The sequence below is a fragment of the Musca vetustissima genome, unplaced genomic scaffold (assembly GCF_032173495.1).
Source record: "Musca vetustissima isolate MV318-11 ecotype Yass unplaced genomic scaffold, APGP_CSIRO_Mvet_v1 utg1079, whole genome shotgun sequence".
In the NCBI taxonomy this organism is placed as follows: domain Eukaryota; kingdom Metazoa; phylum Arthropoda; class Insecta; order Diptera; family Muscidae; genus Musca; species Musca vetustissima.
The window spans coordinates 123,500-128,961 of NW_026885679.1; positions in this window are offsets into that span (position 1 = coordinate 123,500).

Below are 5,462 nucleotides of genomic sequence, written 5' to 3' on the forward strand. Positions count from 1 at the left end.
TTTTTTCTTAAATATTTTTTATAAAAAATATTTTTGTTGTGATTTTGTTTTGACTAGTTATGGTTCGCTTCAACTATTAGAGGTAGAATACACTTCAAGGACGTTCCATTAAAAGGATATCGTTGCCTTCGTTCATTCACTTGCTCATAACAATTTTTCAAATAATTAAAAAAACGACCGCCATTCGCCTTCGTGCGAATCGAGAACAATTATCGCCGTTTTACACTTCTATCGCTTGTCGCAGTGTTTAACGTACTGAACTTCAATGATCTGCCAACGGTAGCATGAAAACGCTTTGCTATTTAGATTTCTACGCTTGCTATTATTCTTCTTCTTCCGTTGCTGCTTTTGATTCACAGGTAAAATATATAGCCTCACTCTGTCTATTGGTAATACGGTATCGGACAGAATCGATAACAAATCCCCACATTCGTCAGAAACTTACTTCGCAAATTCGCCGAATTCACTTCGATTTTTCTTTGAGTGGTGGTGCTGTTGCTGCTGACCGGCAAGGGGGGATTTTTTTTGTCTTTCGAATTCGCATTAACTTGAAATGAGTGACAGAAAAAATCCGATTGATAATTGTTGGTAATGAAGATGTTAACGAATGTTAGAAGTGTTAACTCATCTTCTTGTAGTTGTTGTCGTTCGTTGTGGTAACAGAACAAAATATTAAGTAATAAGTTTGAGATTTTAGACATATCGTACCAGCAGATTTTTTATAATCGAATATCGAAGCAGAGGCGGAATAAATGATCTGTTGGGTTGCAACATAGGATACATTCTGAGTGCCAAATTATGGAAAAGGGTTGATAGGACTCTATGGTGTTTAAGGATGCAACATCGCACTTTCATGTGGAAAGTGACATGGTAAAATCCTGAACATAGCCCCAAAAGATCCCTTGTCAATGACTGATGCTGCATGAGCTAAATCATCAATAAATTGGGTTCGGGCTGAATTTCTATGGTAAAGCGGAAACAATACCAAAGTCAACAATCTGATGGAAATAACGAACAAGTCCACACAGTATGATACATCTATTCAACTACCCTTCAGTTGCAGACTGTAAAAATGTCAACTTTTTATACCCTCAGCTTTTAGGCTAATGAGGGTATATATACTTTGATACGGTGAACATGTGCCTCATCGAAATATTGGTTTTAAACCCCATGTTTCTTTGGACCAAATCCGTTTCAGAAAATTTGGAGTCGATTTACACATGTCCGTCCGTCTGTCTGTCCGTCTGTCTGCGCACGATAACCCTCGAAGGGAATAATCGATTTCATTCAAACTTTACACATCTTAATATTTCTTCCACTTTCTTTAAGGGGACCCCCCCCCCCATTCTCGGGGTCAAAATTTTTGTTGATATAATTCGAATCTACACTGATTAAAGAATGTCTCTACAAAATTTCAAGTGAAAATCTCAAGAACTGTTGAAGATATATCCGATTTATTGTGTCAGCATCAAGTGACGGCTGAAGGGCTTCTCAAACTTTAAACGCGTTTTTCTCTAAACATTTTTTTGCGAATGGCGGGCACGATAACTCAAAAACTAATAATCCAATCGGTTCCAAATTTTGTAACGTTTCTCTGAGAGTTTATAGCTCTCGTATGAACTAGGATAAAGCCAATCGGTGAAGATCTTCCTTATTTTTTAACTTGGTTTTTGGTAAAAAATCCGCGATTTTTCAAAAATATTTTTTCAAAGGGCCACCATTTTCTTAATTTTAGAGCGAAGTCAATAATCCTAGTTCATACGAGAGTCAGACATGTACTCTTTCTAACACCGTTGGAATTTTCGGATTCCGATGTTCCAGTGAGGAGTTATCATGCCCGCCATCAAAAATAAGGACTTTTCTTTAATTACAAAAAACAACAACAAAACAATAACAAAATTTTTTTGTAAATTATTTTTCTTCTCTTTTAAATCTTCAATTATATATGTGCAAAGTTACAAACCTTAACAAGCATTGGTATTGATTTACCAGCCCATTGAAAATCTTGAAAAAATAAAATCGAGAACTTAGTTTAAATTCGAAGATGGGGAATATCGACACCTCTTCTGGTACCTCCCCCACAAAATGGTCAAAAGTGTGCAAAAAATTAATTTTATAATAACATCCAAACGGACTATTCGATTTGAACGAAACTTTGTACAACCTATTACCCTTACTAAGCCTAGATCAGGTTTGAAGATGGGACCCATTGGTCCACTCCTTCTGGTACCTCCCACACAAAGGGTCAACATTTTCAATATTTAAAAATTACCTTTACCAAGCCTAGATCAAGTGTGAAGATAGGACCCATTGGTCCACCCCTTCTGGTACCACCCCCACGAAGGTTCAAAATTTTTAGTATTTAAAAATTCAATATGAGGCGAATGGAATGTCATATTTCAACCAAACCTTGCACAACCTTTTATCTTTACCAACCCTATATCAAGTCCGAAGGTGGGACCCAGTAGTCCACTCCTTCCGGCACCTCCCTCACAAATGGTCAATATTTTATAGAAGTTTATCAACATTAAATCGGAAACCTCTTTGATTTATTTCTTATATAAAGCTAATAATAAAATTTGTGTGTAATTCCGAAAACCTCCGCAAATAATAGACTGGGGGTATATATCTGTCGGCAACACCGACTAACACTTTTTTACTTGTTTTAATTGAAAATTTATTCTGACCAAGCAAAAAAGTGTCAGTCGGTTTGCAGAAGCAGTGGACTTATATTACCCATCTTCGAACTTGAACTAAGTTTTGAAGAACTATTACGATGTGGAAAGTTTGGATGAAATCGGTTAGTCCCTTCGAGAGTTATCGTGCGCACCAGCCGCCCAGACAGACAATTATAAATCGACTTCAAATTGTCTAAAACGGATTTTGTCCGTATCGAAGTGTATATACACCCATTAGGCTGTTAGGAGGAATTTTATCCTCTGTGAAAACGAAATACCAAATTCCGGATACTCAGGTTGGATAATTATAACCACTGCAGTTGGAAAATAACCCTAGGACTCCCAAGAAATTTCTAAAATGGGACAGGTCAGCTATATGGGAGATACTGCTCCTAGGACGATCAGAATACTAATATTTCTAGCACTTATTGCGAAGCCTTTATTTTATAGGGCGTAATTTAATTTTGGAATATACTTCCATTCACCTCACATATTATGCCAAATTTTGCTCACGAAGATATTCTACAAAATCGGGATGAGTCTATTATATTATCAATTATTGGTCCATCTCATAAAGTAACACCCCATCTCTGCCGTTCTTAACCTACAATTTTCGCCTGAAAAGATCACATTTTTCCAGTAGTCCACTGTCCAAGTTTTTTGCTCGTTGGAAAATGTTATCCCTGGCTTTACGGGTTTTTTACTAGTGCAGAACTTTTATTCTGTATTCCACCTATAACTATTAGGGTCGTACCTAAATTCATGCGTATGCGTACGATATTATTCACCATGTATTTCAATGAATGTTACCCAAATACGCATAGCGTATAAAAATAAAAAGTTGAATGAACATTTTCAACATTGACAATGCGTATTTTGAATTTTTTGTTTTTTGAAAATTGAATTCCAGTCATTTGAAAAATTTGTTTTTCTATACATGTAAACAGTTATTTAAGAAAATGTTCTCATCCATTTTCGCCGTTTTCAATCGATACACAAGTAAATAAGGTCCTTGCGTATTTGGGTAATACGGATGTTCAACAAACCCTATAAAGGTGAGAAGGTGTGTATTTTAGTACGCAACGCACTGAATTTAGGTACGACCCTTAGATTCAACGTTTCACAGATCTCTGTTTCAAAGTTTGCAATGATCTATTCGTAAATAAATCGAAATTTCTCCTTAACTTTTATTTTTTATTGCATTTAATTATGGTCTTATGATTTTTGTTTTTCATTTCAACCGAACATTTAGTTCAAATTGACAACTAAATAAAACACACACAAAATAAATTATGTGCACATATCTTAATTAGGTCTTCGTTTTCGTTGCTTCCAGAGCTCTAAGCTTTGTGCAAATAATAATAACAAAACGGAACGGAACACATGATGGAATTTAATTTAGCAAACCGTCGCAACACTTACTGGTCGTCATACGAATTTCTTGAATCCCATTAATGAAACCTAAGCTCTGCTAATAAATAAAGTAAATATTTTCATTATATAGTAATCACATATATACATACGAGTATGTACATAATACTGATGTTGATGATGATGTTTCTTTGCACTTATTTAGCATTCGCTCGCAATCACAACTCTGCTGCTGCGACTGATAATGAAGTGCAAATAAAACTCTAGGAATTTGCAAAAGAATAACTTATTCGGTTGCTATTCGATGGTAAATTCTCATAACGTTTTTCTTTACTTTTATTTCAGTGTATAAATGTTTATAACATATCAGATTTATGTCGAATTTTAAATACTATTAAAATATAAATATAAATTCGGATGGCTCTATTATATTGTACGAGGGTTTCAATCTAATACAACTGAATTCATTGCAAAAATGTGGCTAAATCCTTGAAATACTGAAAATTGATACAGTTGTATCCAATTTTCAATTTCAGTTTTCTATCCTAAATAATGCTAACTCTATTATAATCATTGCTGCAAATTTTTCTGAGATTTACAATACTTAGAGGCACTTTGGGTAATGTGGACTATGCGTCTAATGTGGACCACCCTTATATATTAGAAAATGCTTGAAATATGACAGTACCGTCTTGATATATGATTTCCTAATTAGTAAAAACAAACATCTAACATGATTTTTAGTACACATTCGCAATGAAATCCGTGATTTGAAAAGTTTTTTAGCAAAAGAGTTAACAAATTTGGTTTTCTCTAATATAAAGAACAAAAAAACGCGGTATAAACAGAAAAAAGTTTGGAAACTTCCATCTCTATTATGATCACAAGTTAAATGTTGTTTCGATCTGGCAACATCTTCATATACAAGCAGGTGTTCAAAAAAGACGCATCCGCAATTTTTTTACAATGGAAAAATTAGAAATGCGTGCTGTCATTAAATATTTACATAAAAAGGTTTTTCGGGACAAGAAATTCATAATGGTAGGTGAAAGTGCTCCTTCATATGCAACAGTAAAAAATTGGGTAGCTGAATTTAAACGTGGCCGTGCAAGCATTGAAGATAAACCACGTTGTGGACGTCCAAAAACAGAAATTGTAGCCAAAGTGCATGATGTGGTATTAAATGGCCGACGAATAAAAGTGCGTGAAATTGCTAATATCATGGGCATCTGAAATTATCGAGTCAATTTAATTTTGCATGAAGAACTACATATGAAAAGGCTTTCTGCAAGTTGGGTGCCGCATTTGTTTACAGTCGATCAAAAACGTATAAGAACGAACATTTCTCAAGTTTATTTGGATCGTTTTAAGCGAAATAAAATGGATTTTAAGCATCGTTTCATAACTGTTGAT